A 27225-nucleotide genomic window follows, 5' to 3' on the forward strand; every position below is an offset into this window, starting at 1 on the left:
CTTTACATGAAATGTATCTTTAGAACACCGGTGGCGTCATGTCCCCATTTGTTGCCTTAGTTTCTCCATCAATGCACCACCCACAATTTGCCATCATATTGGCATCAGGTGTTCTCCAGGCCAGTGAATGTCAGCAACCCCTTCTTCTCAAGCTGCTTCCCCAGTTTCATCCAAAATAGAAAGAAATGCCATTTGGTGGCCCAGTGAGAAGCTTTGGGAAGTAATGAAATACATTTCTGAAAGTTATTTATGGATGCACAAGGTCACCACATCTTTGCTTAAGGTGAATGGAAAGGAACATTTCCCCAGGCGGCACACCACTGTCCCCGAATCTCGTCCGCTGCTTGGTCATTTCAACAGATTGTGTGTACATTTCAGAAAGCTTCCCCTTGCCTACAAATGAAGTGCATGATTTTTCAAAAACTTATTAATGCCCCGTGCTTTTACTTCTGGTGTGGTAAAAAATGGCAGAATCTGGCTATCATTTAAAGCAGTGTAAGACGCTGGTTTACGTTTCCCCTCACATTTGGTGACTAGGTAGGGATATGCAGTTTTGTGTTTTGTTTTTTGAAGAGTTGCTAAGGAGTCCTGCTGCTTCCGAGTTTTATTTTGGGGGTTGTTGTTGTTTTTGTTTACAAAAAGGTAGTCCAGTTGTAACCCTTTTCTAGGTACAATTCTGTACATTCTGGTACTACCTGTTCACTCATGGTCCCTCCAAATCCCTTTGTTTCTTTTAGCAATGTGCCCTTGTGTATCTGCACAAGCTTTTCAAAGCCTGCTACCTTTGCTTACAGAATTTCTCCTGAGGGGCGCTTTGAACATGTCCCGTAATACATGTGGATAAAAGGAATCGCCTTTGTTAATTTCAAAAGCCATTTTATTTCTTCCATGATTTTCCTCTCTTGTTAATTTATTTTGTAAAAGCAAGTGGGGTTTAGTCACCAAAGAGGTGGAGTCTGTGGTTTTGCTCAATAGGTCATGGTCATTTCAAGAGCCATAGGGCCTGAGATGGTTCCAGCTCTAATTTACGTGTAAGATTAGGAGTCCAAGAATGTGGAATCAGTACTGCAGAAGGTCAGTTCTGACATACTTCCCCCCTAAATAGTGGGTGAAGTCCTTTTGGAAAGGACTCAAAGGTTTCAAAGTGTCAAGTTTTGCTGTACTGAAGGACTGTCCATATCTAATCTATTAGAACACTGAACCCTCCTCCCCACTCCAGGAATTTTGCTATCCAGTTGCTCATCTCATTTCCATGGAGGACATTCCAAGAAAGAAAAGTGGGTTTGAATTTGGATAATAAAAGTTTCCAGTCGAGTAGATTTATATATTTTAGTGAAGGTAAGCAACTTAAAATGACCCCAGACCCAGTAAAACTCATTACAAAGAGAAGAGAAACAACATTTAAAAGCAGATACAAATAATGAGGCATTATTCTTTTCTCAAGAAGCCAGCAAAATTTCATCTTTCCTGTTTTATTTTAAGCATGCTTTTTATTCAAGTGTTTAACAAACAACAAGATGGTAAGCTGCTGACTATAGGCAGACCATCCTTTCTCAAGGGCCATTCCAAATGGGATGAGGTACATCCTGGATAGCATGAAGAACAATCCAGCCCTGGGGTGCATAACGTGAGGTCGAGGAATGCCACAATGGAGAAAAGCCCCTCACCAAGAGAGCTGGCACAAGGGCTGAGAATTGTATCCCGCCTGCTTTCCACAGTAGCATTCCTACTACCCTTCTCCTGATTTGGGGCAATGGGAGAGTCAAATCATTCCCCGCGTCTTCTAGTGGCGAGTCTCAGAGAGCCGCTTTGCTAGGGATAGACAGACAATGGTTGGGAACACTTGGGTTCTTCTGAGCCGCTCTAAGGAAGACCGTATGCTGGATGTCCCACCCGCTGCGCTCCACCAAGGTGCCACTATACTCACAGCAGGAGCTCGTAAGAGCGAGTCGGTAGCTAAGATATAAATCAATTGGGACGTTTGGAACCTGCACACCCCAAAACTGGTACTGGATTCCAGCCCACACCCATCCTTTCAATGGTACCCTCCCCCTCAGCTCACCTGGTGGCAGGCATTCTTGAAGAGGTGGTCCACCAAAAGCCAGATCTCCTTGGCCGCTCAGTGGAGTCATCACCATCCTGGGGTACGATATCCAGAAACTGCTTCTCCTGGAGGTCCAATGACAAGGGGGACTGGCATGAGAGCCTGACAGAATGTGTGCCTGTATGCATTCTTTCCTTGCTCCAGCTGGGTGGACAAGTCTTGCCCTCTGAGGCCAGAACTAGGGCTGGGCGATAGCTGGCTTTCAACACGGTGATATATCACTAGCTAAACATTGCAATACACCAATATATCACGATGTCTGAAATAAGATGGAGCTATGTAGAGGCATTGGCTGGCTTCACGGTTTCCCCCGCATTGTGATTTCGGCTGCCCCCTGCAGGAGGGCAGGGGAAAGCTGAACCGGCAGAGTCCACAGGGGCTGCAGGAATCTAAAGAAGCATTGTCTGGCTTCACAGTTTCCCCCCACATGGTGTTTTTTGCATAGTACACACACACACATCATGATTCGCAATATATTGCCAGGTCAGAAATTATGAAACCAGTCTCACTATCTAGACTTCAAGCTGATTTGAAAATATATCGCCCGGCCCTAGCCACAGCAAGCATCTCAAGTGGGGAAACAAAAAACTAATTGCTCGCACCCCAAATCCAAGCTCCCCCTCCCCCTATTAATATGCAGCTAGTAATCCTCCCACTCCGGATGTGCAGTTCACCCAAAAGCTTACTGAATATGCAGCTGTGGACATGAGGTTTGGCTAACATTTTATTTAAATTGTTGGAACCTGCCCTGGGACCTTAGGGTGAAGGGCAGGAAATAAGTAACAAAAACAGCAACAGAACATGGATGGGCCTTCATAGGTTGATGGGCTGCAGCCCCAGCCAGCATGATGAGATGAGGGGGTCACATGTTCACCACCCCTTGTCTAGAGCACGTTGCAGAGGCAGGGGTAGAAACTGAGCAACAGCTGGAGCCCCAGCCCACGACTTTGTCTGGGCAATGCAGCACACAGCAGCTGGTGAACAATGCCTCCGGCCTCCTTCCCATCTTCCTCTCCAGGAATGTTCAGGGTGGTTATTTCTATCTCAAGCTACCACATTCAAGAGAAAGAGAAAGAGAGGAGGGGGGAGCAAGAGAGCTTTAGGAGCACAGCAGTGGCAAGCAGCCCATCACTGAAAGGAGTTGGCAAGGATGGAGAATTTGATCCCCTCATCCCCAGGGCAGCTGTTGATTAGGACCCAGTTCATCCCCCCTCCCCCCCCCCGCCAATACTCCCCGCCCCTGTTGAGAGAGAGAGAGAGAGAGAGAGAGAGAGAGAGAGAGAGAGAGAGAGTATTGGTGTGGGGAATGACACATGCTGTATCAGAGTCTTAGTGCAAGAGTAGCTGGTGCATGCTAAAGAACACAGGAGCCTTGCTGGGTTAGATCAGCATTCTGTTCCCACAATGGCCAACCACATGCCCTTGGGAGTCCATAGGGACACGGGGACAAGAGCACTCTGTCCATCATGTTCCCCAGAAACTGGTAATCAAAAGCATGTGGTTTGTGATAATAGTGGCAAGAAATAGCCCTGACCGGAGCCACTGATCAACATATCCTCCATGATTCTAAATGTCTACAGCTGTCCAAATTGACAGTCACCACGGTCTCCTTGTGGCTAGGATAATACACCCAAGTTGATCTGATTTCGAGAGGAGTGACATTTCCCTGAGCCACCCCAAAGCAGCCACTACCGCTTCCCAAATGCCAGTGCTCAGGTGGTGAGAGTAAGCCAGAGTGGCACAGCCTGTGCAGCAGTTGCTGAGCACAGAGACAAGGAGAAAACTGGCTCTTGGGGCCAGAGGGGGCTGGCACCTGCATCATGAGACTGGGCTTTCTGCCTCCCGTGCTGCCAATCGCAAGCGGACCCAGAGTCAAGCAGCGATGGCAAATTCTGGTTTCGTCTCCGTTCTCCTCTGCCGAGTTCTACAAGGGCCACGTTGAGACTAGGGGAGAGACCAAAGCAGAGAGCTAGAGCCACCACCTGGACTGGATTTGAGTCAGAAGGCAGGCAGGTGTGGGTACCTGAGAGGAAAGTCCGGTTGGTGGGGTAGTGCCTGGTTTGCCCTAAGGGACCAGCTGCCACTGCATGGAGCAGCTGCTGATCGTTGACAAGGGCAACTCCATTTACGTGCCTTCGAGGCACATGCACACTGCCGCAAAGCTGGAAGGGGCACTGGAAGGGGCAAAAATGTCGTCCCCCCCCCCCCAAGAGCACAAAAGCGTCAAAGCGGCATGGAAACAGCATCTCGACTCCCTCCCAGGAGCTTTGGCACCGACCTTTCAGACCTGTGGAGAGTTGGAGCAAGGAGTTTTGCAGGGAGGCTGCTGGTTTTCAAAAGGCCTTTCAAAAGGGCTTCCGGGAGTTTAGAGGGTGTTTGCAGGCTTTTCCAATGCTGCCCCCAATATACGCAATTTCATTTAAACGCACGGCACCTCGGAACGCAACCCCCGTGTAAACCTGCTTTGAGCCCGCTACAAGAACATCTAGAGGATAGCAAACCAACTGTTACCTTTTCTAGGAAGCCGTCTTCTCCCTGAGATCAGAGGAGGAAGGCAAGAGCAACAGACAACCAAGGGTGTTAATGGCACAGGCCCTGAGAAGAGAAAGAAACAGCCCGTTGGCTGAACAGAATCTGGGCAGATGGCAGGGAAATGCACATGGTTCAGTGGCCCTGCGAAAGGGCAGGTGGGAGGACCAGAACCTGGGATGACTCAGTCAAGGCAAACAAAGGGCATGAACAGCACACAGGAAGCGGATGCACAGCTACAGAAGCTGAAGCTGAATGCAGCGGAGGACCCCCAGCCCCCACATTGCTGAGTGGAAGAGCAGCTGTTTTCCAAGCAGGCAAGCAGAGTGGGAAGGGTAGACATCCAGCACATGAACCTGCCAGGTAAATCAACCCCTTTCCCTACCAGGTCAATAAGTCTGGTGACGGGAACTCCGCCAAGCGGCTGCCTCATCCAGCACAAGGCTTCCAAGGAGGTCCCGAAGCAGCTTGGTAGGTAGCTCCCACCGATGATGAGGAAATAGTCCTTGCCAGGGTCAAGGTGAAGGACAAAGATAGCCTCAATCTTCTCTTCCTTGCTGACGTACACATCCAGGGAAATGTCCACCGTCTCACCTAAAACGGGAGGAGGTCAGGTAGATACACTCTTGGGCACAGCCAAGTTGGCTTGTCTGTAAATTAAAAGTGAAGACGGTGAAGAATTGAACAGAAGGACACAATAGGAGGCTGCTGGATCAGGCCAACGGCCCATCTAGTACAGCATCCTGTTCTCACAGGTGTATGGGGCAAACCTTAACTTCAAGAATTAGGAGAAGAAGCGACTCAGTTCCCACCCCCACCCCACTTTCCTCTCTAGTCCTCCAAAGCAGCAGCTGCACAGAAGATGGTGACAGGATACTGGGGGGTGAGAGAAAGTGATCCTAACAAAAGAATATCAAAAGGGAAAGGATTTTTGCGCCCCCAATGTAACTTTCTTTTTTAGTTTACATTTCATTGAGTTTTTAAATGTTTGGCTAGTTCTATATGTTCCCCAAGATATTTTTGTGCCTCCACAACATAAAAATACGATTATTTTTTTAAAAAAGTAATTTTTGGACGGACTGCTCTCACTGGTTCCCTGCGATGCCAAAAGGTGTTTGGGGACCCTCCAGCATTGCTTGGCTTCAATTCATTTGTCTGTGTGTCTTTGTTTAAAGCTGGTCACACACACTTTTACACTTTGGGCTCAGCTGCTTTGACGTGTGGCCCTTGGAGGCTTGAGCATGGGGCAATGCAGCCCACAAATGTTAAGCCTCCCCTGCTCTACCAAACTCCCAAGGTTTGAGGGAGGAGGGTTGGGAAGAGGAGGGGAAAAGGAAGGCCTTCCCTAGATGAGCCTTGGGGTCCCTTTCCAACTCTACAGTTCTCTGATTCCAGAGAGAGACGCGCAGGGCTCCAAGTATCCCTCGCAGGGCTCAGCGCGAAGCCATGGCTTCCAATACTGGCTGTCACTGAGCTTGGGGATAAAGGAGAAGTGGAGGGTGACCTGCCCGTTGTTTGTGATCTGGAACCTCTCCTTCTGCAGCTGCCGGAACTTCACATTCTCAAACGGAAACTGCAGAGCAAAACGGGGGGGGGGGGGGAGGAAAGAGAGTGTTTGCCTTCAGCAGAGGCAAGGAAACATGCTCCAGGGGGAAGTTTGTCCTTGGCCCCGGCCTCTCATTTAGGGGACTGCACATGCAACAGGTCCACGTGGGGCTCTCCAGATATTGCTGCACTTGCCACTGGCCATGTTGGCTGGGGATGATGGGAGTTGTAGTCCAGCATCTGGAGGGCACCACGCTGGCGACCCCTGGAGTCTTTGCCTGCAAGGAAGAGGAAGAGGCTGCCACTCAGTGGAAGGGCATCTGCCTTGCATGCAAAGGTCCCAGGTTCTATCCCCAGCATCTTCAGGTAGGGCTGGGAGAGATCCCCCGGAAATCCTGGGGAACCGCTCAAGACTGAGCTAGATGGGCCAAGGCCTTCTTTCCCCCCTGGTCTTTTTGCAGCAAACCCTCTTTAAGGGGTTGGAGAGGATCCTATTCGTCCTTACCTCCCTCCAGGGAGGGAGGGAAGGAATTCGTTCTCCATCCTGTCCATCAACTGAACAATATCCTCAATCACTTTCCGGTACCGTCGGTCATCCACAACCTTCACCTATCGGGGGGGGGGGGGCAGAGCACATTTGTTGGGGCTATGGACTAAAAAGGGGGGGCATGAGTTAAGAGCAATAAGGCCTGATGCACCCCCTGTTCCCAGCCCTGAAAGAGGCAAGTACTGTAACTCTGAGAGCTTCCCCAGGATGGCAGCGGCTGTGACTTCCAGAGCCAATGGGCTGAAGCCCAATGCTCCAAGCCAAGTACCACAGAAGCTCCATTGCATGAATGGAGCCAACGGTTAAGGTATACAGTTCAGCCCATGTGGTCTGCCATGCCTGCAGGAGCAGCGTGTACTCAGAACAGTGGAGAATGGAAGCCTAGGGATTTAACAGAGCCAAAACCTGCCCACTCCTTGCACCGGAAGTCATTGGCCAAGGAGGAGCTCTGTGGAAAGGGGCCTGGTTGTTGGTCAGGGCCTGCCCAGATTCGAGGAGGTGCCACATAGCAGGCAACTAAAAAGCCTGAATAGACGATAGCCCTGGCCAGGGCAGGTGTTACCCTGTGAGGAAGAGGGAGCTGGCGGGCTTGTGGTCGCTCCTTTTCAATTCCATGTGGCTTCGGTAGCTGAGCTGATTCACGCTGCCTCCTCGCCAGAGGATTGGCTCACACCATGCTGGCACACGGCACTTCCCACTGCAAGGAGACAGTTGGACTGGCTGAGGCAACACACAAGGCTCACACAGTCAAACTTTGGCTCCACACACGGCCTGTGATCTTGACCACGGTCAAGAGCTGGAGATGATGGGGCTTGGGAGTCCAACTTCTGAAGGGGCGGACCTTGCAGGTGTGCACGCATTTTGCCTCATGGAGAGAGTTGTCAGGAAATCAAAAGCTGCCTTCTACCAGGTCAGAATGATTTTCTGACCTCCCCCAGTTTGGATTCCTACATTGCAAGGGATTGGACGAGATGACCCTCGTGATCCCTTCCAACCCCACAATTCATTAATTAAGTCTCCTCTGGCTGGCAGCAGCTCTCTGTGGCCCAATCCTTTTTCAGGTGGAGGTGCCTTTCAACTTGAGACTCTGCATACAAAGCATATGGCACACCACCAAATGATGATCCTTCCCCAAAACAAGGGGCCCCGTTATTCTTGTTCAGACACTATTTTTTCAGTGATCCAAAAGACCCTTTCTGGCACCTGAAATGCTGCCCAAAGGAGCCTGCCGTTTTCCGGCTTCGTCACTACATGTTCCGCCTGTCCTTTTGATTTCCCCATTACCACAGCAAGAGCAATGAAACTAGCAGGCCTAGGTGGCTTCTGACAGTTGTCAAGAACCACAAGAATATGCCACATCCTGGATGGTGAGGCTCAATGGCTACTAGCCATAATGGCCAGAGAACATACTCCACCAAGAGAAGCAGTATGGCTTGGAGGAGGGGAGCGTGCTGTTGCACCCAGGTCCTGTTTGTGGGCTCCCCGAGAGGCATCTCATTGGCCAATGTGAGAACAGGATGCTGGGCCAGATGGACCAATGGCCTGATCCAGCAGGGCTGCTCTCATGCTCTTATGCCCTGGCAGACTCATCTTGAGAGAGCACCAAGTCTCATTCCCAGACTTCCTTGACACAAACAGGATTCTCTGCTTAAACACGCCATGAAACAGGATGCTGATTATCAGGACAAATGTGGGGGAAAGGCTGCTTGTGGAAAAGGAGCCAAAGCATTTCCAGAGACTTTGAGCAGGGATGGCTTGAGGAAGACAACATATCACAGCCTTGCATTTCACAACTCGCCTAGCAGCCTTTGGCAACCGGGAATTCCATGCAAGCAAAGTGAGCAGGTGAAGGAGAGCTGGATCTCTCTCTTCCTCCGTGGCTTGGTGTCCATTCTGGCTGCAGAGGAAAGGAAGTCCGTCCAGCCCTCAACTCTAGCCCTCCTCCAACAGCTTGCTTAGCAGAAAGCCATGTTTAAAATATATGTTTTACTAGCCTGCTCAGGAGGATGGAAAGGCAGGACACTACTAGCATCTCAGCAGACTAGGAAAAACAAACAAGCCTTGCAGAAGAATGATTGAGAGGACTTACTTACAAAGGCTCAACTATCAAGCAGGATCTGTTTTAGAGTCGAATTTGTACGTCGGGATGAACTTGATCTCTCCCTCTGTGAAATCAGCAAAAGCTGTCTTTTGGGTACGCTGAATGTTTAGCTAAAGCCAAAAAGAAATCGCTTATCAGCAGAGAAGCAGAAGACCCCCTGTTGCCTGACAATGGAGTCTATTAACAGCCACTGTTGTGCTGGAAGACCAAGGTGAAGTACTAGTAGGTTAAAGGTAAAGGTAAAAGGACCCCTGACCATTAGGTCCAGTCGTGACCGACTGGGGTTGCGGCGCTCATCTCGCGTTATTGGCCGAGGGAGCCGGCGTACAGCTTCCGGGTCATGTGGCCAGCATGACTAAGCCGCTTCTGGTGAACCAGAACAGCACACAGAAACAGCGTTTACCTTCCCGCCAGAGCGGTACCTATTGATCTACTTGCACTTGGACGTACTTTCAAACTGCTAGGTTGGCAGGAGCAGGGACAGAGCAAGGGGAGCTCACCCCGTCGCGGGGATTCGAACCGCTGACCTTCTGATCGGCAAGCCCTAGGCTCTGTGGTTTAACCCACAGCGCCACCCGCGTCCCTACTAGTAGGTTAGCCAAGTGCAAAAAAGGGGTATACCTGCTGAGATCCTATCTTATACCCAATTCTTAAAGGTACAGGATGCTTGTGCATTTTTGCCCCATGTCATCTTAAATTACTTTGCTGCATCACACGACAGGAAAATCCTCTAACTCAGGAGTAGCAGACACGTGGCCCTCACAATGCTGCAGAACTACAATTCCCATCATCCCTGATTACTGGCCATGATGGCTGGAGCCAACAGGAACTGCAGCTCAGTAACATCCGGCAGACCACAGGTTAGCTATACCTCCAATAGACAATCTTATATGTACCAATAATCCATACAAACTGTTAACAACCACCAGAATACACCCCCGACACTATGAGCAACTGCAAAACCACCCTTTTGCATCCTACGTTGGCTCCCAGGACGTTTCTGAGCACAATTCTCAGTGTTGGCGCCAACCTTTAAAGCCCTAAATGGCCTCAGCCCTGAAAGAGTGTCTCCATCCCCATTGTTCAGCCCAGGCATCAGGGTCCAGCACCGAGGGCCTTCTGGCCTTTTCCTCACTGTGAGAAGCGAAGTTACAGGGAACCAGGCAGAGGGCCTTCTGAGTAGTGGCACCTGCCCTGTGGGACACCCTCCCGTCAGATGTCAAGGAGATAAGTAACTATACAGCCTTTAGGGAAGTTTTTAATGTTTTATGATGGTTTTGCATATGTTGGAAGTCCCCCCCTTGCCTTCCTTGCAGCATCCTTCTCAAAGGGCTAAGGCACGACTACGCTCACAGAGTTTAAATCCACCGTAAGGTGCAGCAATCAGGCCTGTTTCAACACAAAATACCAATGCTCCTTATGCCAAGTGGGAGAAAGGTCGTCAACATGATGAACACACAAACCTTGGAGAGAAAAATGTAAAACAAAAAGCACCAGCAATTTAATTGGACTTAATGGAAGTCTCTGCTGATAAGAACATGTGAGCAACGCAGATTTTCCAGACAGATGCAAAACCTAGAGCAGGAAACCTTAGACCTTTCGATATTGCTGGACAGCAGCTATGCTGGGGCTGATGGGAGTCCAACAACATCTGGAGCGTGTGCTGAGCTAGGAAAGCCCTCTAACTGGGAAACGGCAGAGCAGTCCTACTTATTCCAAGGCAACCCTCCAACTTAATTGGGACTTGCTTCTAATTCAGGTTGCACAAACCGGCAACCTTAAAAAGCATTTGTAGAAGTCGCAGTCATCCTATGTTATAGCTACACTTTGCTCCTAACTGCCTGAAAGTGGTTTCTCTAGCCTAGGCTGGGGTATCCCAGACAAAGGAAATAAACAGGGCAATATCCTAAACCACCACATATAACACAAAGATGTCTCTCACCTGGTCGTAGGTCAGAAGTCTCTGAAGCTCATTTTTAGTGATCAGATGACAATGCTGGAAAAAAGCAAAGCAACCACAGCTACAGGCTAGCTCACGGGGTCGGGGGTCGGGGGTCGGGAGGCAGCCTGCTGCCACTTCCTGCAATATGTAGTAAGACTGATAACTAGGATTGGGCAGTATGATCATATTAGGCTAGTGCTCTGTGAACTAGACTGGCTCTTGAACTGCTTCCAGGCCCAATTCAGAGCATCCCATTTGGCCTTTCAAGTGTTTCAAGGTTTGGGGAAAGGGTACCAGAAGAAGGCCCACTTATGTTTGCACTGCCTCTCCACTGACTAGAATCCCTTTCCCAGGGAACTCCTGCTCTTTCAAGCATGGCAGGGCCTTTTCAGTCATGGCACCCGACCTTTCAGAATAATCTCCCAAAGAGGTTCACCTGGCCCCTGCTTTGATGTCCTTTCAGCAAAGACTTTTAGAATTTCCCCTGGTTCTTGAATTCATGGGCAGGGCGCTTGTGGCCCTCCAAACCCTGCTGTAGTACACAGGAACATGGGAAGCGACCTTATATTGAGGCAGACCATTGACCCATCAAGCTCAGGACGGACTACATGGACTGGCAGCAGCTTTCAGGCAGAGATCATGCCCAGCCCTAGCTGCACACACTGGTGACTGAGCCGGGAACCTTCTCCATGCAAAATGGCCGCTCTGCTTTCGCGTTACTGCCCTTAACAAACTGCAACTCCCACCCCGATCACTGGAGAAGTTGCCCACATTTGCTATAATCTCATCTAATACATCTCTGCCACTCGGTTTATGTTGCTCTCTCCTGGCTGCTCTAGTAGAAACCTTAGTGGTGCAGCTGCAGCAGCAGGGATCGCCGACACTGCACCCTCCTGGTGTTGCTGAAGTGGAACTCTCATGAGCCCGTCAGCAAGGCCAATTCTTAGCAATTATGGGAATTTTGGTCAATCAACATTTGGAGAGCACAATGCTGCCTGCCATAAAGAAGGCTGATCACCGAAGAATTGATGCTTTTGAATTCTGGTGCCGGAGGAGACTCTTGAGAGTCCCAAGGACTGCAAGAAGATCAAACCTCTCCATTCTGAAGGAAATCAGCCCTGAGTGCTCACTGGAAGGACAGATCCTGAAGCTGAGGCTCCAAGACTTTGGCCACCTCATGAGTGGCCAATGGATCCAAACTACAAGAAAGAAGATTCCACCTAAACATTAGGAAGAACTTCCTGACAGTAAGAGCTGTTCGACAGTGGAATTTGCTGCCAAGGAGTGTGGTGGAGTCTCCTTCTTTGGAGGTCTTTAAGCAGAGGCTTGACAACCATATGTCAGGAGTGCTCTGATGGTCTTTCCTGCTTGGCAGGGGGTTGGACTCGATGGCCCTTGTGGTCTCTTCCAACTCTATGATTCTATGAGAAGAGAAGACTCCCTGGAAAAGACTCTGATGGATGAATGTATTGCCAAAAATGTTATTTTTGTTTCAGTCATTGCAAATTCTGGACAAGATGGACTGTTTCAAGAAGTGGCAGAAAGACATTTCTAGATTTGTCTGGCAGGGCAAGAAGCCCAGAATAAAATTTAAAATACTAACTGACGCAAAGGAAAGAGGTGGATTTGCCCTGCCAGACCTTAAACTTTACTATGAATCAGCAGCATTCTGCTGGTTGAGAGATTGGCTGCTTCTTGAGAACACAGACATTTTGGACTTAGAAGGTTTCAACAATGTTTTTGGGTGGCATGCATATTTGTGGTACGACAAGGTTAAAGCACATAAAGCATTTAAAAACCATATTGTCAGGAAAGCATTGTTTAATGTCTGGATAAGATACAAAGACTTACTGGAAAATAAAACCCCAAGGTGGTTGTCACCAATGGAAGCAAAGGCTCAGAAAAAACTCAATATGGAGGCCAAATGGCCGCAATATTGGGAAATATTGGAACAAGAAGGAGACAAATTGAAATTGCAGAGTTTTGAGAAATTAAAAGATAAAGTGCGAGACTGGCTTCATTATTACCAAATAAGAGAGGCCTATAATTTGGACAAAAAAAATGGCTTCCAGGTGGAAAAATCAAAATTGGAAACAGAACTGTTAGATCCCAAAACTAAGATACTTTCAAGAATGTATAACTTGCTGTTAAAATGGAATACGCAGGATGAAATGGTTAAATCTGCTATGATTAAATGGGCACAAGACATTGGTCATAACATTATGTTTGCTGACTGGGAACAATTGTGGACCACCGGTATGAAATTTATGGCATGGCATGTAATGCATTGAGAGAGAATATTATGAAAATGATATACAGGTGGTACATGACACCAGTCAAGCTTGCAAAAATATATCATTTGCCCGACAATAAATGTTGGAAATGTAAAGAAAATGAAGGTACATTCTTTCACCTTTGGTGGACGTGCCCAAAGATTAAGGCCTTCTGGGAGATGATCTATAATGAAATGAAAAAGGTATTTAAATATACCTTCCTGAAGAAACCAGAGGCCTTCCTCCTGGGCATAGTCGGCCAATTGGTGCCAAAGAAGGATAGAGCTTTTTTCATGTATGCAACAACAGCAGCAAGAATACTTATTGCAAAGTATTGGAAGACACAAGATTTACCCACCCTGGAAGAGTGGCAGATGAAGGTGATGGACTATATGGAATTGGCGGAAATGACTGGCAGAATCCGAGACCTGGGAGAAGAGTTGGTGGAAGAAGACTGGAAGAAATTTAAAGACTATTTGCAGAAACACTGTAAAATTAACGAATGTTAAAATGATGTTGGATTGAAAATAAGTGGCATTAGCAACAAAGTTATTAAGAATATGCAAAAATGAATTGATAATGGTTGGAAATAAAGAGTTATAATATGTTAAGATATAGAGATAAGACAATGAATGAGGGTAAGGATTTGCTGATTTGATTATGTAAAGGGGATACAAAAAGGGGAGGTGAGAGGAGGTCAAGGAAACAAGCAAATGAGTTTAAAGTTATAAAAAAACAGATTTGTTTTAATTTTTTTTCTTATTTTCTTTTTGTCTTTTGTCTTTTACATGTTGTATTTTTATTTTTATTTTTTCATGTATTTTTGTACTTATGTTTTTGTAAAACTTTAATAATTATTTCTTTAAAAAAGAGAAAAGACTCTGATGTTGGGAAAGATGGAGGGCACAAGGAGAAGGGGACGACAGAGGACGAGATGGTGGGACAGTGTTCTCGAAGCTACCAGCATGAGTTTGACCAAACTGCGGGAGGCAGTGGAAGACAGGAGGGCCTGGCGTGCTCTGGTCCAGGGGGTCACGAAGAGGCGGACACGACTAAACGACTAAACAACAACAAATGCTGCCTACCCTGAGCGACACACAGGCAGGAAAGTTACAGAAACGTGACTCAATTTGCTTCTCCAGATAGCGGAGACCAGCAAGTTACATCAGCCAAGGCTCTCTCCCTCCAAGCCCTCGAAACGCACTCGTGTTTCATGATTGTCAGCTGCGGCAGACCCTGGTCAGGGGGCAGGAAGCTCATCTGGGCACCGATATCCTTGTAATCCTGGTTTCGGCGCCCGAAGTCTTCCACGTGGGCAGCAAGGTGGGAATTGACCATGCAGAAGCTGGTATTGTTGCAGACAAGCCTCACGGCCACACACCCCTTGTTACCCTGCAGGGGCGGAGCAAAGATGGCTGTTAGTGAGCAAGCAGGAAAGAGGGGGAACTGGTTGGCAGAGATTAGAAAAACAGACAGACAGACAGACAGACAGACAGACAGACAGACAGAAAGATCGACGTAGGGAATTCCGCTGTCAGGGTCTACTCCCCATCTTCCCCATGATGCCTGTGGCCACTGTCTCCCTCATCACTTCCTTGATGCGGCTGAGCTGGTCCTTCCTGACAAAGATGAGCACCAGCTGCACCTAGAAGATGCAAGGTACTGGGATGTCTACCAGCTCTGTTCATTGCTTGCTGTCCTGGGCCGGCTGGATGCAGATAGGAGTGGCAGGTGGCACCAACTGGGGATCCCCCAAGGGAAGAAGGCTCAGAGCCAGGGAACTGGTGGGGGGTCGTCCGAGGGAGAAGAGGGAGCAGACTGTGAGCAAGAGGAGGTGTTGGAAACTGAAGAGGCAGGAGGGCAGGAAGATTCTGTGGCAAACAGCAGCCCAGAATCCGAGGCAGAAGTGGAGGCTGGAGGCGGGGGTCAAGAGGCAGAGATCAGGCAGGCTGCTGAAGAAGCCAGGGGGTCTCCCCATCCTGCTGCGATCAGCTCCCCTCCCTGCTGGTCTCCCAGAACACAGAGAAATTAAGAGGAGGGAGCAAAGACAGGCAAGGTGTCAGAGTCTCAGGATGCTTGGGAAGGACCAGGGGGAGGAGGAGACTTCAGAGAGTGGTGGGTGGGTAGCAACCTTCAGCCTTCACAACTACCTCACTGGGGCAAGACCTGTTGGGAAAGGTTTCTGTGATCACGAGGCCTGCACGGTTTGGGTTTCTTTGAATAAAGAATGTTGGCTTCTTTTGAATAAAACACCACTGACACCAGGTGTTTTTTCTTGCTGACCTCCTCCTCCTCCTCCTCCTCCTCCTCCTCACTCCAGCTCCTGACAGCTGTCTGGCTGCTGAAGAAATGGGTGGGGTTGGACTTACTTTCTTGTACTTGGATTTGGAACGCAAAGCCTTTTCCACAGCTGTCAGCCACTCTTGCTCCTTTGTCGAGTCCAAGTAGAAGAAAGCCTCTGTGCTCAGGTCCAGCTCCTGGAACCGAATGCCCAAGTGCCAAAGAGAAGGATGTGGAAGTGCAGGAATAGGACTCCAATCGGAACAGACGTGCTGGTCAAATATGCAAAGACAACAGGAGTGTGCAAGGGCAGGCAAGATCAGGACCAAGAACAAACAAGTAATACCAGCCACTTCTTCCTCAGCTTAGCTATTCGGGGCCCCAAAGGAGCTTTGCTAATGAAAGAAAAAAAGCTTTTCCCTTGTATTTTTTAAGATGTGTCAGCCAGCCTGATATCTAAGCACTATCCCAGTAGCCACAGGCAACCAGAAATTCTTGGAAGGCAAGTGAGTTGGTTGATCTCTCCATTCTTCCTTCACCTGGCAACCTGGTTTCCAGGCTGGCTTTCCGGGAGCAGAAAACCACCTCTCAGATCTGTTGTGCCAAGCTTGTTTGCTAGAAGATTACCCCGTAACACCCTTGTCCTCTTTGCAAACCTCCTAAAAGGCTAGCCTTCTGTGTTTCCATGCTGGCCATGAAGGAATGGGCATTCCCGACTCTGAAAACAGCACAGAAATACAGCCTGTCTAGTAAAGGGGTAAAAAGAGCAAGCTAAACAGCCTCTGTAAAACAGTAGCATCTGAAGCTGCTAACCACATACTGATAAACATATCATAAAAGGAGAAGACATGAAAAACAAATGGCCACTGGGTACTACTAACAGTGGGACACGGGTGGCGCTGTGGGTTAAACCACAGAGCCTAGCACTTGCAGATCAGAAGGCCGGCGGTTCGAATCTCCGTGACGGGGTGAGCTCCCGTTGCTCGGTCCCTGCTCCTGCCAACCTAGCAGTTCAAAAGCACGTCCAAGTGCAAGTAGATCAATAGGTGCCGCTCCGGCGGGAAGGTAAACGGCATTTCCGTGTGCTGCTCTGGTTCACCAGAAGCGGCTTAGTCCTGCTGGCCACATGACCCGGAAGCTGCACACCAGCTCCCTCGGCCAGTAAAGCGAGATGAGCGCCGCAACCCCAGAGTCGGTCACGACTGGACCTAATGGTCAGGGGTCCCTTTAACTTTACCTTACTACTAACAGTACGAGGAAATAACCAAAGCAAAAACTCAAAAACTTTGTTTGAAGTAGTAAGCTTAGCATTATAAGGATGACCCACACCAAGTGTTGGGGGGGTGTGTCACACCTCCCTTTCCTCCAGCACAGCTTTTAGGAGGAGTTCCAAAGGTTTTGCTTCAGTTTTGGATTAACTGCATCTTGTCACAATGTCTGAAGCTGCACAAACCGCTTCATTTGAACCATGGCTCCTTGAAACAAGCCCATTTCCAATCGTGGGTTTACAAAGCTGGTCAAATGAACCACCTTAGGATCTGGACACACCAAACTGTGGTTAATTTAAAATCCAAGTGGAAGCTTCCCAATAGGCTTGGGGTGGGGGAGAGGTGTGCAAACCTGGAGGAGAGGCTGCCGTCCTGCTCATAATATGAAGCCACGGTTCAGTATGTGGCACCAAGGGAAATTGCCCACCACAACTAATACTTTCAATTACCCACCCATGTGGCCTGAGTGAACAGGACAGACTTTGCCTGGCACCCAACAATAAAGCTGTCATGTAGATGTCGCTTTCTCCAGCCCCAACTCTGATACAGGTTATAATAATAATAATAATAATAATAATAATAATAATAATAATAATAATTTATTATTTATACCCCGCCCATCTGGCTGAGTTTCCCCAGCCACTCTGGGCGGCTCCCAATCAGTGTTAAAAACAGTACAGCATTACATATTAAAAACTTCCCTGAACAGGGCTGCCTTAAGATGTCTTCTGAACGTCAGGTAATTCTTTATCTCTTTGACATCTGATGGGAGGGCGTTCCACAGGGCGGGCGCTACTACCGAGAAGGCCCTCTGTCTGGTTCCCTGTAGCCTCACTTCTCGCAATGAGGGAACCGCCAGAAGGCCCTCGGCGCTGGATCTCAGTGTCCGGGCTGAACGATGGGGGTGGAGACGCTCCTTCAGGTATACAGGACCGAGGCCGTTTAGGGCTTTAAAGGTCAGCACCAACACTTTGAATCGTGCTCGGAAACGTACTGGGAGCCAATGCAGATCTCTCAGAACCGGTGTTATGTGGTCCCGGTGGCCACTCCCAGTCACCAGTCTAGCTGCCGCATTCTGGATTAATTGCAGTTTCCGGGTCACCTTCAAAGGTAGCCCCACGTAGAGCGCGTTGCAGTAGTCCAAGCGTGAGATAACTAGAGCATGCACCACTCTGGCGAGACAGTCCGCGGGGAGGTAGGGTCTTAGCCTGCGTACCAGTTGGAGCTGGTAGACAGCTGCCCTGGACACAGAGTTAATCTGCGCCTCCATGGACAGCTGTGAGTCCAAAATGACTCCCAGGCTGCGCACCTGGTCCTTCAGGGGCACAGTTACCCCATTCAGGACCAGGGAATCCTCCACACCTGCCCGCCTCCTGTCCCCCAAAAACAGTACTTCTGTCTTGTCAGGATTCAACCTCAATCTGTTAGCCGCCATCCAACCTCCAACCGCCTCCAGGCACTCACACAGGACCTTCACCGCCTTCACTGGTTCTGATTTAAAGGAGAGGTAGAGCTGGGTGTCATCTGCATACTGATGAACACCCAGTCCAAACCCCCTGATGATCTCTCCCAGCGGCTTCATATAGATATTAAAAAGCATGGGGGAGAGGACAGAACCCTGAGGCACCCCACAAGTGAGAGCCCAGGGGTCTGAACACTCACCCCCCACCACCACTTTCTGAACACGGCCCAGGAGGAAGGAGCGGAACCACTGTATGACAGTGCCCCCAGCTCCCAGCCCCTCTAGACGGTCCAGAAGGATGTTATGGTCGATGGTGTCAAAGGCCGCTGAGAGATCCAGCAGAACTAGGAAACAGCTCTCACCTTTGTCCCTAGCCCGCCGGAGATCATCAACCAGCGCGACCAAGGCAGTTTCAGTCCCATGGTGAGGCCTGAATCCCGATTGGAAGGGATCCAAATGGTCCGTTTCCTCCAGGCGTGCTTGGAGTTGTTCAGCAACCACCCGCTCAATCACCTTGCCCAAGAATGGCAGATTTGAGACTGGGCGATAGTTGGCCATTCACCACCCCGCAGAGCCCATCACCCAGCCCTTCCCGGCTCGCTTTTATCAGCCAGGATGGGCAAGGATCAGGGAGACAGGTGGTCGGTTTCACTCGTCCAAGCAGCCTGTCCACATCCTCGGAGGTAACAGATTGGAATTGATCCCATGTAACAGGACCAGACAGAACTCTAGCACTCTCCCGCCCTGGCCCTGCTCCCACGGTGGAGTCTAGCTCCTTCTGAATCTGAGCGATTTTATTCGCAAAAAACTTTGCAAAAGCATTGCAGGAGGTCTTGGGGTCCCTACCAGGCCCCGGTGGTACAGGTGGTTCTGATAGATTGCGAACCACCTGAAAAAGTCTCCTGCTGCTGTTTTCTGCAGATGCAATGGAGGCGGCGAAGAAGGCCCTCTTCGCCGTCGCCATTGCCACTTGGCAGGCTCGACGTTGAGCTCTAACCCGTGTCCGGTCTGATTCAGAATGAGTTTTCCGCCACCAGCGCTCTAGCCGTCTCAACGATTGTTTCATCACCCTCAGCTCCGGGGAAAACCACGGGGCTGTCCGGGCTCCATGCAATCGGAGAGGGCGCTTCGGAGCCAGACAGTCAATAGCCCTGGTTAACTCCGCATTCCAGCGTGCCACCAGGGAATCAGCTGAAAGGCCATCAACTTGGGATAAAGCATCCCCTACCACTCTCTGGAAGCCAATTGGATCCCTTAAGTGGCGGGGGCGGACCATCCGAATCGGTCCCACCTCCCTGCGTAGGGGAAGGGTTGCGGAGAAGTCCAGTTGCACCAGGAAGTGATCTGACCATGGCACTTCTTTTGTTTCGCTTTTAGTTAATGTCAGATCACCAACATCCGTAGAGGTAAACACCAAGTCTAAGGCATGTCCGTGGCTATGAGTTGGGCCAGACTTATTCAGGGACAGCCCCATGGAGGCCATGCTTTCCACGAAGTCCCGAGCAGCCCCTTGTAAGGTCGTGTCGGCATGGATGTTAAAATCCCCCAGGACAACCAAGCTAGGTGTCTCCAGGAGCATATCCGCCATGACCTGAAGCAGCTCGGGCAGGGAATCCTTGGTGCAGCGGGGAGGTCGGTACACCAGTAGGAATCCTGTACTGCCCCTATTGCCCAACTTCCAGAACATGCACTCAGAAAACTGGGTCTTCCCAATAGGACGCCTGGTGCAGACTAATGACTTCCTAAAAATCACTGCAACCCCCCCCCCCCCGCCCACATGACCTGGGTTGCTGTGCGTAAGAGAAACCTGGTGGGCAAGCAGCGGCAAGGACAGGCCCATCTGCTTCATCCAACCAGGTCTCTGTCACACATGCCAGATCAAATCCTCCATCCACAATCAGGTCGTGGATGGCAGTGGTTTTATTCATCATTGACCTGGCATTGCACAGCAACACTTTCAGGTCATGTGGGTTTCCCTTGCTGATTACTGTATCCTTCCGGTCAGGACCAGACCTGGAGGCAGGGATAGTCCTCAAACAATGACTAAACCTGCCTCCTCGGTAATGACATGGTCTGGTCTTAGCATAACTCCTCCTCCTGCCCGTGATCACTGAGATCGGGTGTCCCAATACATCTCCCCCTGTGGAACCTGCCCCACCCAATCTATTGGCTGAGGCCCACTCCCAGGCAGCCATGACCCTTCCCCTTAAAAGGCAAAATACAAACTATATAATAATTTAACAGAATAATAATAATAATAAAACAAAACAGAACAGAACAAAACAAAACAAAGCAAGAAACAATAGCCCTGACTAAATGCTTATCCCACCCCAAGCAAAAATAAAGTAATGAAATAATATAATATTATAAAAAAAAAAACAACAACCACCATTTAAAGTGCTGCAAATTAAAAGCGATTAAAACATTTAAAACCATTGTGTCCATTGCTGCCGGTAGCTGCTCTAAACTGTAGTGGTAGTCACTTCCGGAGGTGGCGCGAAGGGTAATGGCTGCCCTTTCCTAACTGGGAAGGGTGCTCTGTCCGAGAACGGGTCGTCCGCTACGGCGAAGCGGATACCCACACCGGAAAACTGCAGGCGGCAGAAGCCTGCAGCCTTGGGACCCGGCGGGCGCCAGAAGCTGCCCCCGAAACGTTGAAGGAACCCAGTAAGGGGCTCCGGATCGCGGAGGAGGCAGCGGTGCTGAGGGTCGTTCCGCAATCGGCAGAGAGAAGCCGCGAAGCCGTTGCCGGTGAGCGCCGACCTTTCTTCCTGGATTTGGCTTTTAAAAGACAGCAATCCGTGAGTAATAGAGACTTTCAATCAATTGGAGACCAATTTGAGACCAAAGTAATTGAATTTGGCTGAAAGCGGAGGACGAAAAAGAAAAAGGAAGTCCGTCTTCCGCCGCCATTGAACTTGAACGCAAAGAGCTGGAGGAGTGGAGGCTGTGAGTAATTTTTTTATTGACTGGATCTGAGCATTTACTGAGCTGTATTTAAAGACAGAAAAGGAGTTTAAGCATTGGATTATGTGTTAGCATGGACTTTGAAATCTTTTTCTGCTGAAGTTACAATTTAAAGAAGGAAACCAGGGCTGGAACTGCCTGGTAACAGTAGCAATCAGTTTGCAGACCCAAGCATTTTGATACACAAACTGGGAAAACCTGAGAGGTTTGGACTTTGTTACTTTATAACATCAATTGAAGTACCAGCAAGCACTGTTTTGAGACATTGTGTTTTTATAATACCAACTCTGCTAAAAACTTAACATTGGAAGGTTTTTGGACTTTAACTTTTATTTCTGGGTAATCCTTCCTGAGAAGACATTTTAGGCTCCCCCTAGAGGTTTTTGGACTTAACGGCAGTGATATTGTTTTACTTTCCATTTCTTGGCCTGCTGGCTGAGTGCTGCACCTGGGCCGTCTTTTTCTCATGGGAACAACTCAGCTTGACCTTGACTATTAGATAAGTTTGGAATGAGTGGCGCAAAGAAAAAGGAGACTAAGGAAAAAGAACAAAGACCAAGAACGAGACAAACAACTTTAGCCTCAACTTTACAGCAACGTAGATCGTCTGTGCCTATCTTACACTCTGAGGAAGAAGCTGTTGGTTTCTGCTTTCTTCTCTGTGCAGCGAAGTGCTTGTCACGAGACAGGTTGTTTACATTCCACACAGTCTGTACTGTTGGAGGTTTTCCCACGGGAACGGGAGACTGGATGTGACGTATACTGGTTTCCTGTTTTTCCCTGCTCTTTGCAGTTTCAGTTTGTGATTCTCTCCGTGCTTTAGAGGAGAGATGACGCTTTCTCTGCTCTGGCAGAGGGAAGATGTTTTTCTGTAACTTACCAGCTTTGAACTGTAAATAAAGTAGTATAGAGCATGTTGGCTCATACCTCTCATCATTCCGCTGTGCACTGGATACTGCTTATCAACAACATTTGGTTTCGGGCCCAGAAAAATGCAGTGTTTTGAGGATGCACTCCAGAAGTCGGGCTCCTGGCAAAGGAACAAAGGAGCTAGAGACGAAGTGCCGGCAAAGAGGATCGGAACAGCGGCAGAGGCACGGATCGCAAGGTATCTGCTCTGCGCGTCAAAATGATTGATGAAGGTATGTGCTACTGCTCCGGGCAGCCTGCCAGCTTCTAATTAATGGCTTTAAGGCTGGACTTTGAACTTTTAATGCCGTTTTCCACGGCACAAGCGTAGTGGCTTGGATGGCTGGGAAAGTGAAAGTAACTTTCACAAAAATTAAAGGGCAACATTGAGAAAGCACTTGGGGACTTTCACTTTTGAGCTTGCTTTTGGAATGCAGTTTGAAGCAGCTGCAGATAAGCAAAGCAAATAAACAGAAGAGAGGCACAGGCAAGGCAGAGGCTGTTTTGAGATTGCCTTTGGATTGAAGCAGCTGTACACAGAAGCAGCATGTATACAGCAGCTTGATTTAAAGCAGCATAGATGATGCAGGAGGCAAATGCCAGAGTCATGATGGCTAGCTGCAGAAGGCTGGATGAGGCAAGTGGGGAATTTGATACCACTGATCAGCCAAATGCTCAACTCACAGTAGCTTGTGATACTGCCATGATTCAGAATGTAGCAGATCGGCGGGGTGATAGCTGCATGGGAAAGGGGGAGTCTTCACAGACGTCATCCCATAGTGCAGTGGAACCACCAGATGGCGCCAAAGCTTTGAAGGCAGTGAAATGCTACTCGTGTGGACGTCTAGGCCATATGAAGAGGGAATGCAAATATCCCAGGGCCAAGACAGAGCAGCGCAGCGGAAGCTCATCGCGTGGAAAAGGCCAGAGCAAAGGCAAAGGTCCGGTGTCCAGGACAACGCAGCACAAGGCAATGGTCTCACGCTTCGCTCCAAAGGTTGCAAAGGTTGCAGAGGTTGCTGAGGTCCAGAAGAAGTCTAGATCTTTCTTCGTTGTTGATTCAGCTGCAACGCATCACATGTGCAACGATAAGCGACTGTTCGTGTCTTTTACACCGCAGGAAGGTGCGATTCACCAGGCGGATGACCACACAATCCCCAGTAAAGGCTACGGAACTGTTGTTCTTCACAGTTTGGACTTATCGATACAGGACGTGCTTTATGTGCCGGACGCGAAACATAATCTGCTTAGCGTTGGACAGCTGATGGAGCGGAAAATAGACGTTTCCTTTAAAAACAAAAGATGCATCATCACCAAGAAAAATGATTATCAATTGTATGCTGAATTTGTTGATCGTTTGTTTCTTTTGTATTATGATGATGTTGTGCAGGATGACACTTGTTGCATTGCAGGTTCTAACAAAAGTTTGCATGCAGATTGTATTCATGCTTTTCACAGGAAATTTGGACATTTGCATTTTGAGGCAGTATCTAAAATGCCTGCCTTGGTTGAAGGTATGACTATTAAACCCTGCAGGTACCACATGAAGTGCAAGGCATGCGCAGCAAACAAGGTGAAAATGGCTGCGAAAGGTAAGGTGTCTAGTAGGCAAGCTACAGAACCATACCAAATTATTCATGCTGATTTGGTTGGACCACTAGCGCCCTCTTTGGGTGGGAATAGGTACTTCATGGTTCTTGTTGATGCATTTTCCAGGTATATTTTTGTGTACAATCTCAAGCAGAAATCAGAGGCTTTTCCTAGGTTCAAGGAATTCTGTGCTTGGTTGGAAAATGTGCATGGTAAGAAGATAAGGATTCTTTTTACTGACCGGGGGGGAGAATTCACTTCTCAGCAGTTTGAAGCTTTTCTGGCTGAGAAAGGAATTCAACACGATTTGTCTAGTCCTCGCTCGCCATGGCAGAATGGACTTGCAGAACGAGCAAATCAAACATTGCTTCAAGGGTTAAAAACCTTGCTGCATGATGCAAATCTTCCAGAGAGTTATTGGGCCGAAGCTCTCTCATGTTTCACTTACAGTTACAATCGCAGGTTATCTTCAGCGATTGGTTGTACCCCCTATGAGAAGATGTTTGGCAAGAAGCCATACATCAAACACATGAAAATTTTTGGTTCGGACATGTGGGTTCACTCACCACAACACTCAAAGTTAGACAAGCGTGGATTGCATGGTATCTTTCTAGGTTATCAGAAAGGCTCTTACAGAATAATGATGACTGACTCTAAGGAAATTAAGCTCACAAGAAGTGTTGAGTACAATGCCAAGTGGGGGGAGAATGTGGGAATTTTCCAATGTTATCCTGATGACAGTGATGAGACTGAGGATAGTCAAAAGCAACCGCAACAACCCACACCCACTGATGAAGGTTCTGATTCTGAGTCTGAAACTGAATCAGATGATTCAGAGGATTTCAAGAGTGCGAAAGCCTCTATGCGACCCTCTGAAAGCTCTGATCAAGAATTGGAGGAACCATTGTTCACAATAGGTCACTTTTCTCCTAAGAAGGAAGAGGAGAGTGTTGAAGACTTAAGGCTAATTCGTAGGTCACAGAGAGCCACAAAAGGCAGACCTCCAAAGAGATTTGCTGATGAGTTTGCTAAGATAGCAGTAACAGCTGTTAAAAGCTCCAAGAAGGTTTTTGAACCTTCAAGTTTCCAAGAAATCCAGGATTTGGATTCAAAGGAAGCTGAGCCATGGTTAAATGCCATGAAGGCTGAGCTTGATTCCTTGGAAAGGAACAAAACATGGGAACTTGTTCCAGTAGTTCCAGGAATGAAATTGCTTGGAAGCAAATGGGTCTTCAAAGCGAAGACTGATCAAAATGGCAAGATAGTTAGACACAAAGCCAGATTGGTAGCCAGAGGATTTGCTCAGGTACCAGGTGAAGACTATCACGAGACCTACTCACCCACAGTGAGGTATGAGAGCATTAGGCTTATGCTCAAGCTAGCTGCAGAGGAAAATCTACACATTAGTCACCACGATGTGAATACAGCTTTTCTGTACGGATCTCTAAATGAATCACTTTATATGCTTCCACCTGATGGAGTACAGGTAAAACAGGGATATGTTTGTGCTCTGAAAAGGTCTCTTTATGGTCTCAAACAAAGTGCACGGTGTTGGCACACAAAACTCACTGAAGTATTGTTTTCTCTAGGTTTTAAGCAAGGGAAAGCTGATCCATGTGTATTTGTCAAAGAGGAGGGGCAAAAGAAACTGTATTGTTTGTTTTATGTTGATGATCTTTTATTCTTTTGGAAAGATGTCACAATGTACAATAACGCCCTAGCTCAACTGAAAGAGCACTTTGACATGAAAGATCTTGGTGAGGTAAACAACTACCTATCTCTGGAAATAGAGAGAGATCAAGATGGTAACATTCTAGTACACCAGTCACGGAAAATTGCTGATGTGTTAAGCAAACTAAACCTGATGGATGCTAACCCTGTAGACACACCGATGATAACAGGTTATCAGGTAGATGACACTGAAGAAGCATTTTCTGACACTACACTGTACAGAAGTGTGCTAGGCAAACTAAACTTCATTGCCAGATGTTCAAGACCAGACATTGCTGTTAGCTGTAATTTGCTAAGCAGACATGTCAACAATCCTACTGTTAAGGATTGGAAAGCTCTGAAACGCATAGCGCGGTATTTGAAAGGCACTATGCATTACAGACTGAGATTTAACAATCAGAAGTCTGGTGGTCTTGAGATATTTGCAGATGCAAGTTTTGGAAGTGACACTACAGACAGGAAAAGTACGTCTGGAGTTTGCTATAAGTACAATCAGGGTCTATTTGATTGGTCATGCAAGAAGCAAACAACAGTTAGCTTAAGTACTTGTGAAGCTGAACTGAATGCACTGTCTTATTCACTTAAAGATTGTGAATGGTTGTTACAATTGTGCAAAGACATGAAAATTCCTGTCAAATGTCCAATCCAGGTTTACCAGGACAACAAAGCATGTTTGGCTTTGCTGAATTCTGAAGGTTGTAAGCAAAGCACGAAGCACTTGCAATTGAAGTTGCAACATGCTAGGGAACGTATTCAGAAGGGACTCGTAACGGTGTCCTATATGCCAGGTAATGAAATTCCTGCTGATGTATTGTCCAAGATTGTATCAAGGGATCAACACTGTACCTATGTGCAGAAGTTGGGTTTGTACTGATATTGTACGAACACGCTGCCCAGAGATGTTCACAGAAAGGGGGAGGATGTTGGTTTCTGCTTTCTTCTCTGTGCAGCGAAGTGCTTGTCACGAGACAGGTTGTTTACATTCCACACAGTCTGTACTGTTGGAGGTTTTCCCACGGGAACGGGAGACTGGATGTGACGTATACTGGTTTCCTGTTTTTCCCTGCTCTTTGCAGTTTCAGTTTGTGATTCTCTCCGTGCTTTAGAGGAGAGATGACGCTTTCTCTGCTCTGGCAGAGGGAAGATGTTTTTCTGTAACTTACCAGCTTTGAACTGTAAATAAAGTAGTATAGAGCATGTTGGCTCATACCTCTCATCATTCCGCTGTGCACTGGATACTGCTTATCAACAACAGAAGCTGCCTCCTTGCCACAGGCAGGGGGAGGAGAGACAGAGGATTTACAATTGGAGGATATGGCTTCAGGATCAGCCTCTTCCATTCTAGAAAAAATCTATGAAAAATTGGAATCTTTGGACAAGAGAGTGGAATCTTTGGACAAAAAGGCTGATGAGCAAACTGCGAAAATAGATCAGAACACAGAATGTCTAAATAGAATAACTGGGCAAGTGGCACAGAACACTCAATCGATTGCAAAATTGGAGGAGGCTGCAGGGGAAAACAGGAAACTGGTTGAAGACACTAGCCAAAGACTTGGACAGTTGGAAAAAGAGGTAAGACCACTCAACAAACAAGTAGGTGAACACCAGACCTATCTTTCGATGATTGAATTGAAGAATAGGGAGACTAATTTAAGGATAAGATCTGTATCTGAAGTAGAAGAAGACAAACTGGCTGAGTTCCTGACCAAAATATTTTCTGTGCAGTGGAAACTTGAGGAAAAAGACTTTAAAATTACATCAGCTTTTAGGCTGGGAAGATTGATAAGAAAAGACAAACCCAGAGATTGCTTGATAACATTGAGATCAAAGGAGGAAAGGGACAAGATTTTGGGCCTACATTACAGAAATTCACTGGACATTCTGGGTAAAAGAATTGAAATTTATAAGGATATTCCTAGACAGCTGTTGGATTTGAGATCCGAATACTCGGAATTAGCAAAACTATTGAGGAGCAAC

General features: G+C 48.0%; 1 pseudogene across 1 annotated transcript in view; it reads right to left on the reverse strand.

Annotated features, from left to right (window-relative positions):
• Positions 1-2053: 2053 nt before the first annotated feature.
• LOC309361277 (inositol polyphosphate 5-phosphatase OCRL-like) overlaps positions 2054-27225 on the reverse strand; it is a 32499-nt pseudogene continuing 7327 nt past the window's right edge. The window contains exons 4-14 of the transcript in view: positions 15411-15593; positions 14587-14686; positions 14206-14456; positions 10769-10822; positions 8833-8936; positions 7288-7422; positions 6684-6787; positions 6041-6206; positions 5019-5227; positions 4616-4639; positions 2054-2169 (exon numbers count right to left, since the gene is read on the reverse strand). The product of the transcript in view is annotated as an inositol polyphosphate 5-phosphatase OCRL-like (transcript). The remainder of the gene's footprint in view (positions 2170-4615; positions 4640-5018; positions 5228-6040; positions 6207-6683; positions 6788-7287; positions 7423-8832; positions 8937-10768; positions 10823-14205; positions 14457-14586; positions 14687-15410; positions 15594-27225) is intronic.

The sequence above is a fragment of the Podarcis melisellensis genome (assembly GCF_964234715.1).
Source record: "Podarcis melisellensis genome assembly, chromosome: W".
Taxonomy (NCBI): domain Eukaryota; kingdom Metazoa; phylum Chordata; class Lepidosauria; order Squamata; family Lacertidae; genus Podarcis; species Podarcis melisellensis.